Source organism: Amphiura filiformis, unplaced genomic scaffold, assembly GCF_039555335.1.
Source record: "Amphiura filiformis unplaced genomic scaffold, Afil_fr2py scaffold_189, whole genome shotgun sequence".
In the NCBI taxonomy this organism is placed as follows: Eukaryota; Metazoa; Echinodermata; class Ophiuroidea; order Amphilepidida; family Amphiuridae; genus Amphiura; species Amphiura filiformis.
Window position 1 is genome coordinate 105,977 of NW_027305653.1, and position 16,024 is coordinate 122,000.

Genomic DNA, 16,024 nt, shown 5'->3' on the forward strand with positions numbered 1-16,024 from the left:
TTACTAGTTCTGAACTTATAGGCATATTTCAGCTGTGTTACTTTTTGTGCAGACTTTTTATTGGATATCTTCCATCACACAATAGAGGATACATGTAGTAAAAAAATCCCCATCATTTATTATCTATTAAGTAGGTGTGTTCAACTGTTTTGGTTTGTTGGACTTCCTTCTTCATACTTTTTTAATGAAAAAAATAGTGCTTTTATTTTTTCACTTCCTTACAGATCTCAAAATAAATTAAAACAATGATCAAAGCTACATATTCACCATGCATTTTGTTTATTTCATGAACTCTTGTCTTTCTAATAATTATGTACCAGAGAAATAGGTGTAAAAATACATTTAGTAATGAAGAATGAGATAATGAGGGCAAAAAGACCAGTTATTTACAGTCTATTGGCAGCCACTAGTCTTTTGAGAAGGCTTTTGTTCAGACCTTCATTTGGGGGGACCCTTTGTCAAGGCCATTTGGCACCACTTGTCAAGAGGAATGAAGAACACCTTGAAGTTAACAAAGATCAGGGGCACAAAGGCCAAAACTGAAAAACTGCAGGCAATGGCCCTGACTGAAATTCGAGTCCAGCTTGTGTGTTAATATGGTGCCTTCACAAAAGACTACATTGTAGCATTGACTGACATCGGCTAGTCTTTCCTGAAGGCTTTGGGTGTGAATGCATTGATGCACAGTCACAGCTTTCATGAAAGAAACAGTGTCTGCCAATAATAAACTATGAACACTTACACTCCTTTAAAAGCATTTATAAGTCAAGGGTTTACATGTAGGACCTTCTTTTATTTTAGTTTTATGTTAAGGGTTTACTTGTAGGGTCTTCTTTTATTTATTTAATAAATAACAGACATTAACGAGGCCTTATCTGCAATAGCTGCCAAGTGTCATATTTTAGATAAATTATCAAAATGTCTATGGGGCAGCTATTGCAGTTAGGCCTTCTGGTCCTAAACCCTTGATTAGTGGACTGGATACTCATCATATTTACGGGGATGAAGGTAAACCAGTAGCAGCTACTAAACAATTTGGTCTACAATTACTCTATCCTGCATCCGCTAATCCTAAGGTGCGCTTAGTCATAAATGTCACTAGTCCAAGAAAAAAATGGTCGCTAGTCCTAATGGCTGCAGATTTTCCATTGCTAAGGTCTTGTAAACCTTATTTATTTTTGGACTTGTGAACCATTTCCTATTTTTTCGGACTAGCGATCCATATTTTTGGACTAGGGAACCTTGGCTATACATTGGTTCCCCTCAAGTTCAGTAGTGACGTAGGTGCATATTTTAGTGGGCGCCGTGTTGAATCGTGTGCGATATAGTTAATTGTGTAGCAAAAAGGGTGGTTCGTGTGGCGCAGCCATGAAAAGACATTGACGTCACTGCTGAATTTGAGGCAAACCAAAGAAAAGTGCCTAGAACATTTCCAATAATTCCATGCAACTTTTACAGCCTGTAAGGAACTATGCATTACGATTACATCACATGATGTCAGAGTCATTTGTTGAGGTCCTTATTATTTTAATAATTGAGCAAACATTTACTAGTTAGTTTATGCACCACATAAATTACTATGCAAGTATTTAAGTTCTCATCAAATGTTCACCCTCCAGAAAAGATTTTCTTCAAAAAATTTAATTGTTGACATAATGTTGGGAAAGTTTTCAATGCATTTTAGTGATAGCCCTACTACGGCCTTTTGACTGTGGTGGTCCAAAACCATGCTATATCGTAAAACCTGGCTATATCCAGAGAACTGCTAAACCCAGACTGCTAATTCCCCCTTTTGGGTGGAGCGGTTAGTGGGTTTTAGCAGTTCTCGGATATAGTGTGTTTAAAAAGCCCTATAGTACGGCTAGCGAGTGATGCGACAGATAACAGATGCCAGCTGTTGACTTCCAAACCATCATCCTCTTTGTCTTTCACGAAACCAGTATCCTCAGTAGTACTGCTGCACCTGGAAATTGGAATAAAATAAAATAATAGCCGATGATTAAGTATTACACATTATTATCAGGATTATGGTATCTAGGCTGTTTGTGTGCCTTAAGGGGGGTACTACACCCCTGCCCAATTTTGTGCCTATTTGTGCATTTTTCTCAAAATTATAGGGCATTGGGGACAAGTAAGATATGTATATTATAGGGGCAAGGACTACAACTACTGCACTGGAAATTTTATATCAGCACAGACAACAGTTGTGGAGTTACAGTCAAAAATGAGGGAAAACCAATATTTGATCAAAAAATCAATAACTACTTGCTTTGAGTTGCTGAATTTTCAGTACAGTAGTTGGGAGTCCTTGCCCCTATACATATCTTACTTGTCACCAATGTGCTATAATTTTTGCGAAAATGCAAAAAATAAGCACAAAATTGGCCAGGGGTGTAGTACTCCCTTAAAGCCTTAACCCTAACACCAGTAAAAACCACAAAATACCACGATGAAAAATTCATAACATGCATGCATCCCAGGGTCTGCGATGACGCAATCAACCGAAGTGTGATATGCTCACGGAATTGCTGGCCGGGCAGCAATAACCCGAGCAGCTACCGGTCCGCGATCGCTCGCTTGGCATGCGAGGGGTCAAAGGTTCAATCCAAAAGCCAAGTCAAAATTCTTCTTCTTCTTGAAAAATTCGGATCTTCTCTGACTTCCGATACCAAAAAAGCATGGGTCAGTGTTAGGGTTAATGTACTATCTTTTAAATTTTTAGATTTTCCTTCCAAAATGATAAATTATTGTAGCAGAGTCATGATATGCTATTTCAATAGGTGTGAGGTCAAAGGTCATAAAGTCAAAAGTAGTCACTTGCAATAATTTTGCAATTTTAATTTTTTTTTATGAACTGTGAGAGCGGAGACAGATTTAAAGCACTAATCTGTAATTTACTAAGTCTACTAGTCGTGTATAGTTTCATGGGCATAGCCATCTTTTTTTTAGTAAGGAGGGCAAAATAAAACTTAGGTGGTACACAAAAAAACTCTGCATTGCAAAAAAAGTTGCATCATACAATTATACAGAGAGGTTGTATGTCTTTGAGCTTCTAAAAAAGGCTTTATTGGGACGTAGCACGCACAAATTTCGTATTTTACACTATTTTCGGTCATGATCAGGTTAATTTCGGTAGAAAAGGGTTCCTTGTCCCTTTTCTTTTCTTTTGCCCTTCTGATTTTCTCTTTTATTTTTTGTCAGAGGGGCACTTTCATTTCATATATGGTCGCATGTCATAAGTTGGGTATGCTAAAAGGGTGGAGGGATTACACTTTTCTGAAAATTGCGATACAAATTTGATTGGCTTTCCGTAACCCCATATCCTACAGCAGTGGTTGATACCTCATTTTAAGCCTAATATTATACTCTTTCAGTCTACTGAAGCATATAATTATAAATTATTCAGTAAAAAAATCACATCAGTTGAAATGAAAATTGCCAGGGGTGGAGGAGCAGGCGGATGTGGAGCAGGCGGATGCGGGAGTGTGCAATAGGGCATAATGTGAAAATTCACATGTCAGCATGTCAAAACTACTGGTTACTTTTTCAAATCTAGGGAGGGTATGATGTATTGACAGCTTTGAATGTTGAATTTGTACAACTAAAACAATTACTGACTACTTAAGGTGGCGCTACACCCTCTGATAAATTTTGTGACAAATTTAGCATTTTTCTCAAAAAGTAACTACACACTGGTAACAAAAGTTATATGTATATTATAGGGGCAAGGAATCCAATTACTTCACTGAAATTTCAGTGATTCAAGACAAGGGATTCATTATATATGTTAAGAAGTGAGGTACATTCTAGCGGTACCTCTTTTCTTATCACAAATAACGTACCGCTTGGATTGAGTCACTGAAATTCCAGTGTAGTAACTGGATTCCTTACCCCATTAATATACATGACTTTTGTTACCAGTGTGATATTATTTTTTGAGAAAAATGCAAAAATAGTCACAAATTTATCAAGGTGTGTAGTACCACCTTAAAGGGTTAGGCTATATGTTCGATTTTTTCATTTTTAATGAAATCCTAGTTGAATTTCAGTATTTTTAGCAATATGCTAATGTACAATTCTCTTCTTGATATTCATTTCCTCAATAATAGAATAACCATCTCGCTAATTACTCATAAAAAGGTCATTGACCTTTACAATGTAATTAACATACATACAATTATTTTAAATAGTTCATTTGAAGCATTAATGTTTTGAGAACATATCCTCCAAATCTGATGACATTCTTGCATAAAATAAACATTTTACAGTCATTTTGTAATTGAGGTCTGATTTGAGAAAAACGCATTTGAAAATTGAGATTTACATAGACGCCTGTGTATTAATTAATTAGTAATTAAGCATTATCTCAAAAATTAAGCAGGTGTTAAGGTTAAAAATGGTGTTAATTATTAGAGATTGTCAATATATACAACATATCAAAGAATATATTTTTTGTCATTTTTACCATGTAATGGAAATTGTACCCAACTTATGACATGCGACCATATACCTGTCGTGCCTGAGAATTAAATATAGGAACACATAGGAATAAGGTATTGGCATTTTGTGTGGTGTGCTGCACCCCCTTGGCTACAACTTTGTAAATGAAATTACTTACATCCTCCTCAATAAGGAAAGCTGTGCTGTTCGGTTGCAGGTGCTTTGCTTCAGCGTGTGTTTATAGTTCAGATTTTTGGAAGATATGCCTTGCAGAATGGACCTTTCGTGTGCCAGTTTCTGGAAAGACAATACAGTATGACATTGTAATTAAAGCCATTGTAACATTTGCTAAGGGAAAGCCCTGAATATTTTTCAAAATTCTGTTTTTACACGATTGCTTTGTAAACATATAGTAGGCCTACATACTCTGCAAAAATCAAGACTTTATGTTTGCTCACTTGCTGTGGGTTGGGATTGAGACTGAAGATGAAGTCAAAATCATATTTTCCTATAGACGAATCAAATTTCACGCATTCCTGCACCTTAATGGCGGCCATAGCCGCACGGGACCAAACTATCTCACCTAAAATGTGAAATGATGCGCCTTGAAGGATATTTTAAACTGCATTCTACCACCCGTGTTACACGCAGACAAAAGAATGATGACAGTTTACAACACAAAAGAATCTCACATCAAATTTTAAGCGGGTTTAATCCACCCAATTGGGCACTCACAACACCTGTTTGGTGCATGCAGGGACCCTAATAAGGCCAAATAAAAAATAAACATGTTTCACGTCCCTCCCGCTTCCTTTTTGAGGTTTCTTCAAATATATTTTTATTTTTTGAAATTCGGTTATAACTTTTCAAAATATATGTCTAGGAAGTTAGGATGCTTTCTATAGCCTTGTTAAGATACAAGAAACACGTTAGGAAGGTTTTGTGATCATTTGAGGGGGTGTAACTCTCCTCCTTTTTCCAGGCATTATTGTATACGCTAAAACACTGAGCTCTAAGTATGGCTATTTACACCAATTTTGTGATAAACCCTCTTCCTCCTTTTTTTCGAAAACCCGGACGTGAAACATGTTTTTTATTTTACTTGGCCTAATGGCCGACCAAATCCTGACCATGACTTGGCTCGTTGGATTCGTCTATACTATAGCGAATCCTCACTGCCAGTTAAAATTAATGTTGTGTCGTTTAGTTTTACTTGTGCATTAAAAAAATTAATGAGTTATAAAAAGAAACTCACCTTGCAGAGTCGAGGTACAAACAACACACCCAACATACTCAGCCAGGAGAACGGTATACACATACACGACATACACTGTATTGCAATGATCATGAATGTACAGTCATGACAGTGCATGAACAACAGATCTGTGTGATGCAGTGGTGAATGGGACAAATCTCGTCATGTTTTCGTGTAGTCCGAGGTGCTCTGACGATAACACTCCGATCGCCAGGCAATCTACGTGTAGTAGGCCAGTGGGACAACGAAAACGCTACGTGAACGAGCTAGTTTTCGTGGTATATTCGATGTCCGTGGCCTTATACTGTCCTTATCCATCATGTCATTTGCTTCTCTAAATATTCAGTGAATTGAATACTAATATTACTATTGCAAACTAGTCCAAGCACGTCGCTAAAATGAGGCAAATAATTCGATTTTCGCAACTGGATACTTCTGTCAGTGTTATGACTGTCGCAAAAACAGCTGATCGAGGTCAGAGGTGAAATCTGTCAATCAAACTACTTTCGCGCATGCGCAAATGGCACACCTGAACTTAGGGAAATATTTTGCCGAAGGCATTGAGGTGGTGTGATTCGGTGTGTTACGTAATAGCTACGATGCCTATCCCTTTATATCCCTGCTCGGCCCCCACAAATTCGGTCCTACACAAAGATGATCCTACCACTGTAACCACAAGCGGCTTGACGCAGGGGTAACCTTGCCAATCAAATATTCAAAGAAGATGATTTTTTTTTCATTATTATCATAAATTTTTATTTCATTTCAATTTTTTTTTTATTCTATGCCGATTTATGCTCACGCGTAATAAACTCGGTCAATTTCGCACAGTGTACTCTAAAATCACACTATTCATTTTTCTGAATATAGAATCCCTACTCCTTTGTTTTTGATCCTGTAAATAATTTCGTTTTAAAGAGATTTATTGTTCATTTTGATTAGGTATATTATCACTTTGAACCGACAATCTTTAATCAAAATGAATAGTTTCCGTTTAATTTTAACAAGTATAACTATTTAAATTGAAAAGATCTCGAACTCATTATTTGACAAGCCTATCCATTTTAATTTGAAAAGGTTCTATTTAATCCCCCAAATTATTCAAAATTCTTGAGTTTTTTGTCATTTTGATGAGAATATCCGATTCATTTTGTAGAGAAATATATTGAAGAGACATAGGGCCTGCACTTTGGCTCGACATTTGAAAGGGGTGTGAATTCATTTTTGGATACGCCCCTATTATAATTAGGTAATACTCGACTCACACACATTCCCTATTATGTATATACATGTACCACATGTAGTAAATCTGTCTGCTTTATCTGTATTGTGCCGTTCTTAAGCAAATAGTTAAACACGATTTCATCAAACATTATAACAATAGCTCTTTTACAGTGTGCAATCATCCCGGGCAATAATTTGGCAATAATAGAGGATGTGCGTGAAATTATTGATTGGCTCCATACACAGGATTTGAACCGGTGTCCTTCACCGTAATCATGGCGCAATGCAGTGCATTCAATCAAACGTTGTCGTCAACCTATTTGATCGTATAGTGCATTAAATTTGTTATGTGTGTGAGACGAGCTGTCGCGGTAGATTGCAATAGCTTGTAATCATGCTTTTGTTGAATGAATTTGAGTACTCCGCCATATTTACGGTATGCTACGTCATAATCTAGGTGATTATTTGCATTGGATGTCTTGAATATGCTGGCGAAGTTGTGTAATTATCGGACTAATGCTATAACAGTAGGTGAATACAAGTATTGAATATAGGCCTATCGCTTTGCAAAGCCCAATTTAGTGATCCCAGCGAAAGAAAAAAAAAAAATCAAATTGTTACTTTTATAAAAATTTTAATAAAAAAATTGGCAAAAATCCCAAGAAAACGGCAGTATCGACGAAGTTGAAGCCCCATTCAAATAGGCCTACATGTAGCTAATTTATATACTGTCTGTAATTACAGATTCACGTAAATGCATTATTTTTGTCTTAAATAGGCCTACACGGCTTTTGGCTGAACCACTAGCAGAAGACACCAAATTGATGTTTTATGACCTTTGACATTCTTTTGTCAAAAGATGATGTATCATAAGAACTCAGTCGTTAAATGATGATAGTCATATAATGACCAAAATATTATTACTGACTACTATATCATTGAAGACTGAGTTCCGCAGTACAAAATCTGAATTTTGATGATTTTACGATCGTCCAGATGAAAAAATCACTGAATGGGCCGTTAGTTCCCTCATGGTTCCCTCCTCTCCTTACCTTGGCAATATGAATCAAAGAAAAAAAAAATAAAAAAAAAATAAAACAAGAAAAAAAAAGACAAAGAAAAGAAACAATAAAAGAAAAACAAATATGAAAAGTTCGAACAATATTTGGTTTATAAAATTAATGTGATCGTGATGAGGTTCGAACTCACCACCTTCCGATTTAAAGTTGGAAGCGCTCGTGAACAAAATTCTGATGCCTTACCAAGTGAGCTGTGCTCCTGAGATACGAAATAAAAATAAAATAATGCACTGTATACCTGCTTGTGTCGGTAATTGATTTGCTCATATTCCATAATAGTACAGTGCAACAGAGCAAAAATGCCCATAATTTAAAAGCTATATAATTTATGAAAATACTAATACAAGGGCATTTCAACATAAGAATCCAAACAATTAAGTACCAACATGCACAGCTTTGTCCTTATATCACATTTGGGTTTTTAACAAAATGTTATCAAACCTCTACTGTGATTGGCAGCTGCACAGGGCATCTCTTTGATAGCTGATAATGGCCATCCATTCAGCAAGTGGCTACTAACTGACCTTGACAGGCTTGAATGAGCACTGTCATCTGCTACAAAACCATCACACTCTAGGTTTGACAATGGAGTGAAAGACTATTATTATTGATTAGGCGCGGATTTTAAAAGTACAGCTCCTATGCGTGTATAGCAAAAAAATTGGAATAGAATGTTTGGAGTCATGTAACTAAAATACTAAATGCATTCTGCAAATGTGCTCTATCTGACCAATTTATAAAGCATTTCATTAGCTTTAATTTGACACATTGTTTGACATGTTTGGAATTATGGTAAATCATTAAATAAAATATCTATTAATTAATAATGTCAATTAATTAAAAATTTAATGCAACTTGCATATTTTCTCTGACAGAATTGTAGGATTTGACAAGAGCCATTTTTCTTGTAAGTTTGATTCTTATAACATACCGGTATCGTATTGCGTCCCATTATAGTTACAGAAAAAATACGCGTGCAGGACACACATACGCACCCCTACACACACACACCCAAAGGATCGTACCGTTTTAAAATCGTATAACATTCTTTGGCGCTAGTAGTAGTAGTAGTAGTAAATTCCAATTTTCTTTGCTTTACCTCACTTGTTCTGCTCAAAATTAAAAGGGGACATATCTGACAGTAAAAGCTTACATTTTATGGAAATTATGTTTAACTATTTTTGTTTAAACAGCACAAAACAGATAAAGCAAAATTACTATACATAGGACTATACATGTATGGTATGCCAGGGACTGTTTAAGAATATATCATTAGATTTATGATATTTACTTCGAGGACTGTTATATATCAAAAATGTGAAAAATATCAAATTTTAATAATTTGTCATAAAATTTGTATTATATCATAAATTTCAATGAAATTTATTTGATATCAGAAAGACATTCTTCGTATTCAGAATGCAATTCGATATGTCTGATGTGCTCTCATGTCCCACAAAAATACTATCGAAACGCTCAAAACGCTCATTCCAGATCCCTTAAAGTCATAATGTACGATCTTATAATATGAATTTGGTTATTTGTTTTCAAACCTGCATATTTGTAATGTTTACAACTTGCACCTAAATGGAATCAGCCAAATTGCTTGTGTTTGTAGGTAAATAGAGCAAAGCTCGACATAAAGTCATAATGTCCTCCCATAGAACTGCGTGTTAAACGGCCAAAATAACAAGCAGTGTTTCTTTCACTTTACCTTATTATTTCAGCTCAAAATTAACAGAAACCATTCCCGATAATTATTACCAGTATTATTTCAGCATTTTGAGTATATAATGACAAATTTAAAATTTGAAGGAAATCGTACATTAAGTCTTTAATTTGGTTAATTTTCTTTGTCTTTTTTTTCTTCTTTTCTTGTTTTATTTATTTTTCTTTGATTTATATTGCCAGGGTAAGGAGAGGAGGGAACTAAAGGAATATTCAGTGATTTTTTGATTTTTTTTTCATCCCGACGATCGTAAAAATCATCAAAATTCAGATTTTGGATACTAGACTGCGGAACTCGGTCTTCATTGATAGTCAGTAATTTTTATATTTTGGACATTACTATGACTATCATTTGAGGACTGAGTTCTTATGATCCGAGGAGCAGTTTCAGACAATTGCTTGGGATTATTGGGGCAGGTTATCTTTTGAATTCTTTCATGACCACTGAAGCATAGTCAAACCTGTCAAGGACACTCGGCGTGAATTGAAAGACCATGTCACTCGCCACAAAAGAATGTCAAAGGTCATAAAACACCAATTTGGTCATTTGGTGTCTTCTGCTATCTAAAGGCCTTATATGGCTGATTTTGTACCTTTCGTCATTGTCATAGATGTGCTAACAAAGCTTGCTAGTGCAGTGGTTCAGCCGAAAGCCGTGTGTATAAGAAAAAAAATAATGCATTTACGTGAGTGTGTAATTTATATACCGGTACTGACAGTATATAAATTAGCTACATGTATTTGAATGGGGCTTCAACTTCGTCAATACTGTCGTTTTCCTGTTTTGTTTTTTTGCCATTTGTTTTTCATTAAAAAAATTTATAAGCGTAACAATTTGATTTTTTTTTCACTTTCGCTGGGATCACTGAATGGGACTTTGTAGCGCGGATTATTCAAAACTTGTTTTTACCTACTGCTATATATATAGTATTAATCCGATTATTACATAACTTTGCCAGCGTATTCAAGACATAGGTTATGTAAGGGATAAACCAAAGTACTTTGGATAAACTGTACATGGGTATAGAGGCCCTGCATGCTTTTATTGATTGGCTCCAAACAAAGGATTTGAAACTAGAGTCAACAGACGCTGAATACAAGCCGCAATTTGACCCCTATAACTTGACACCTGGGTTACGGATGGGGTCAACTGCTCTTGCACTGTGCTTAGGATGTCATAAGAAATATTCCTGGTGAATTTCAGCTTAATCGGAACTTATACATGGATTTTGATTTTTGAAAATTTTTGATTGACCTTTTGACCCCTTTAATGACCTTTGACCTCAATGTAAAAAAAACCTTATGTACACCGACAAAATGCATTGTTTCAATTTTAATTAAAAAATTCTAACATGTTCAGTTCTTGAGATAAAAATTCTTGAAGTTATTCAGCTAAAAACAGGAAGTGACCCCTTAATGACCTTTGACCCCCAAAATAAAAATACCATGCATACATCAGGTAACACTGATTCATGTATGTTGGTTATATTATTCTGGTCTGTTTACATTTTGAGATAAAAATTTTTTTTACATTTTTGGTTTTTGACCGGAAGTAACCCCTTAATGACCTTTGACCCCAAACCTGTAGGCATCCTAAAGACCCTGGCTAGTAGCAATGCATGTGTGCTAATGGCGACTCTCTGCTATATATTTTGTAAAGACAGTGATTTTTTGAATATTTTTAGCTTTCAGACCGGAAATGACCCCTTAATGACCTTTGACCTCAATTCTTTTAGGAAGTTTTAAGCACTGCCACATGTTGATTCATATGCATGAGTCACATGATCATTGCATGAAATTTGTGGAAGGAGTAGCATTTTTTGTGAAATCACATTTTGACCATTATAGCTAGGTCAAAGGTCACAGCGAGGTCAAAGTCAAATGGAAGGTTTGGCCTAGCCCAGTGGTCATTTGGGTCAACTTTGGTTGAAATCTGTCAATCCTTTGCGAAGCTAGATGCAGTTGATTGGTTGCCAGAAGAAAGAAAGAAGAACTAGATCTGGTTACAGATCTGGACCTAGCTGGGCCGGAAATGCCAGTCTTAACTTAAAGTTTGACCTTTGATTGGTTATTATGGACATCTCACACTGTTAATGGTGCATCACTGTTTATCCGTCTTCCATAGGCTGAGATACAGCTACTTTTCCGTAATTTTAAAAAATTTTTTTGCAAATTTGACGTTTTGACCTCCTTAATGACCTTTGACAACAATATAAAAAAAAACATATATACACCGAAAAATGCATTGTTACAGTTAAAATAAAAAAAATCTACTATGCTTAGTTATGGAGATAAAAATTCTTGAAGTTATTTAGCTTAAAACCGGAAATGACGTCTAAATGACCTTTGACCAAAAAATAAAAATACCGTGCATACATCGGGTAACACTAATGCATATGTGAAGTTTATGTCACTCTGGTCTGGTTATGTTTTGAGATTAAAAAAAAAATGAACATATTTGATGATTTTTGGTTTTTGACCGGAAGCGACCCCTTAATGACCTTAGATCCCAAAACTGTAGACACCCAAAGACCCTGGTTAGTAGCAATGCATGTGTGCTAATGACAACACTCTGCTATGTAATTTGTAAAAACAGTGATTTTTTGAAGATTTTTAGCTTTCAGACCGGAAATGACCCCTTAATGACCTTTGACCCTTATCTGTGAACACCCTATAGACACCGACCAAAGTCAAGTCACATGACCTAAGCATGTCACCATCACATGTTATTTGTGGAAGAAGAAGCATTTTAGAGTAAAAATCACATTTTTGCCATTGTGAGCAGGTCAAAGGTCAAATGGAGTTCAATGTCATATCACATGTGGGGACATGGTCAGTGGTGTTTGTGACTAAGTATGGTCAAAATCGGTCAAAGCATAACAGAACTAGGGCGAAACGTGGCAAGTCACGCACGTGTTGCCAGAAGAAGAAAGATCCGATAGCATCACAAGACCTAGCCGGTGTCCCGGCTAGGTAAAGAAGAAACTAGAGTCAACAGACGCTGATACAAGCCGCAATTTGACCCCTATAACTTGACCCCTGGGTTACGGATGGGGTCAACTGCTCTTGCATTGTGCTTAGGAGGTCATAAGAAATATTCCTGGTGAATTTCAGCTTAATCGGAACTTATACATGGATTTTGATTTTTGAAAATTTTGATTGACCTTTTGACCCCTTTAATGACCTTTGACCTCAATGTAAAAAAAAAACCTATGTACACCGACAAAATGCATTGTTCCAATTTTAATTAAAAAATTCTAACATGTTCAGTTCTTGAGATAAAATTCTTGAAGTTATTCAGCTAAAAACAGGAAGTGACCCTTAATGACCTTTTGACCCCCAAAATAAAAAATACCATGCATACATCAGGGAACACTAATTCATGTATGTTGGTTATATTATTCTGGTCTGTTTACATTTTGAGATAAAAATTTTTTGAACATTTTTGGTTTTTGACCGGAAGTAACCCCTTAATGACCTTTGACCCCAAACCTGTAGGTATCCTAAAGACCCTGGCTAGTAGCAATGCATGTGTGCTAATGGCGACTCTCTGCTATATATTTTGTAAAGACAGTGATTTTTGAATATTTTTAGCTTTCAGACCGGAAATGACCCCTTAATGACCTTTGACCTCAATTCTTTTTAGGAAGTTTTAAGCACTGCCACATGTTGATTCATATGCATGAGACACATGATCATTGCATGTAATTTGTGGAAGGAGTAGCATTTTTGTGAAATCACATTTTGACCATTATAGCTAGGTCAAAGGTCACAGCGAGGTCAAAGTCAAATGGAAGGTTTGGCCTAGCCCAATGGTCATTTGGGTCAACTTTGGTTGAAATCTGTCAATCCGTTGCGGAGCTACATGCAGTTGATTGCGGTTGCCAGAAGAAGAAAGAAGAACTAGACTAAGCTGTGGTCTAACCCACGAACACAGCCGTGTTGTTACCCCTAATGACCTTTGACCTCAAAATATATGAAAACGGCCATAGACATTGGCTAATGTCAATGCATGGGTGCATGTGGCACTACTTTGCTATGTTACTTGTGGCAGAAGGGGCATTTTGAAGGTTTTTCGTCTCAGACCGGAAGTGACCCCTTAATGACATTTGACCCCAAATGAAAAAATACCACATATGAATTGGGTACCCACAATTCATGTGTGAACATACCGTTACTGTCCTATGTTTTTCTTAGCAAATACAAATTTTTGAAGGTTTTTCGTTTTATACCGGAAGTGACCCCTTAATGACCTTTGACCCCAAATCTGTGAGGACCCCATAGACACTGGGTAATAGCAATGCATGTGTGCAAGTGGTGTCACTGTCCTACGTAATTTGTGGGAGAAGAAGCATTTTAAAGGTATTTAGTTTTATACCGGAAGTGGCCCCTTAATGACCTTTGACCCTAAATAAAAAAATACCACATATACACAGGGTAACCACAATTCATATATGAACATACCGTTACTGTCCTATGTTTTTCTTAGCAAATACAAATTTTTGAAGGTTTTTCGTTTTATACCGGAAGTGACCCCTTAATGACCTTTGACCCCAAATCTGTGAGGACCCCATAGACACTGGATAATAACAATGCATGTGCGCAAGTGGTGTCACTGTCCTACGTAATCTGTGAGAGAAGAAGCATTTTGGGTTGAAATCACGTTTTTGACCCCTTTGACCCCTGCGTGACCTTTGACCCCACGAGTTTCATGTGACATGTAGGGGCATGGTCAATGATGGTTGTGACCAAGTTAGGTCAAAATCGGTGGAAGCATGTAAGTGCTAGAGCAAATGTAGTGGTCGGCAGAAAGAAGAAGAAGAAGAAGAAAGAAGAACTAGACTTAGCTGTGGTCTAAGACCACGAACACAGCCGTGTTGTAACCCCCAATGACCTTTGACCCCAAAATATATGAAAACCCCATAGACATTGGCTAATGTCAATGCATGGGTGCACGTGGCATCACTTTGCTATGTTATGTGTGGCAGAAGGGGCATTTTGAAGGTTTTTCATCTCGGTACGGAAGTGACCCCTTAATGACCTTTGACCCGAAATAAAAAATATACCACATATGAATTGGGTAACCACAATTCATGTGTGAACATACCGTTACTGTCCTATGTTTTTCTTAGCAAATCAAAATTTTTGAAGGTTTTTCGTTTTATACCGGAAGTGACCCCTTAATGACCTTTGACCCCAAATCTGTGAGGACCCCATAGACACTGGGTAATAACAATTCATGTGTGCAAGTGGTGTCACTGTCCTACGTAATTTGTGGGAGAAGAAGCATTTTAAAGGTATTTCGTTTTATACCGGAAGTGGCCCCTAAATGACCTTTGACCCTAAAATAAAAAATACCACATATACACAGGGTAACTACATTTTATGTGTGAACATACCGTTACTGTCCTATGTTTTTCTTAGCAAATAAAAAAAAATTAAAGTTTTTCGTTTTATACCGGAAGTGACCCCTTAATGACCTTTGACCCCAAATCTGTGAGGACCCCATAGACACAAGATAATAACAATGCATGTGTGCCAGTGGTGTCACTGTCCTACGTAATCTGTGAGAGAAGAAGCATTTTGAGTTGAAATCACGTTTTTGACCCCTATGACCCCTGCGTGACCTTTGACCCTACGAGTTTCATATGACATGTAGGGGCATGGTCAATAATGGTTGTGACCAAGTTAGGTTAAAATCGGTGTAAGCATGTAAGTGCTAGAGCAAATGAAGTGGTCGGCAGAAGAAAGAAGAAGAAGAAAGAACCTGTAAAAAAAAAGACACAGCCGTGACTAACGTCACGGCTGTGTAAAGAAGAAGAAAGAAGAATTGAGAAGAGACAGCACAAGCCGACGTTTGACGTCGGCTTGTAAGAAGAAGAAAGAATTGAGAAGAGACAGAACAAGCCGACATCCGTCGTCGGCTTGTAATGTGTCCTTCACCGTAATCACGGCGCAGTAGCCTACAGTCCATTCAATCAAATGTTGTCAGTGTGCGAGACGAACGATGTATAAATCTCGAAGTCACATCATCACTTATCATGCTTATTGTAAAAAGTTTGTCCAATATACTGTGTGTAGGCCTATTGTTCCCGGATATTGTCAATGCACTCAAGCAAACAGGTATTATATTTTGAAAAGGCCGCTATAGTATATTCACATGGGTGTCTTGAATGGCCAATCATATGGGACATAATCAAATTGCAGTGACTGCTTCCTTTGTTACCACATGTCAGTCATCTTGTGATTATTGGACCATGTAAACCTGCAAAAACGAGCCAAAGTGCAGGCCCTATGA

At 36.8% G+C, this 16,024-nt stretch overlaps 1 long non-coding RNA gene across 2 annotated transcripts; it reads right to left on the reverse strand.

Moving 5' to 3' along the window:
• Positions 1-1,687: 1,687 nt before the first annotated feature.
• Positions 1,688-6,247, reverse strand: LOC140145270 (uncharacterized). 2 transcript variants are annotated; one of them, XR_011858015.1, is made up of 3 exons: positions 6,063-6,247; positions 4,619-4,737; positions 1,688-1,963 (listed from the first exon to the last, which is right to left on the reverse strand). It is a non-coding gene; the product is annotated as an uncharacterized lncRNA (long non-coding RNA). The 2 variants fall into 2 exon arrangements; XR_011858014.1 differs by having other exon boundaries at positions 5,696-6,246.
• Between the last annotated feature and the right edge of the window lie 9,777 nt (positions 6,248-16,024).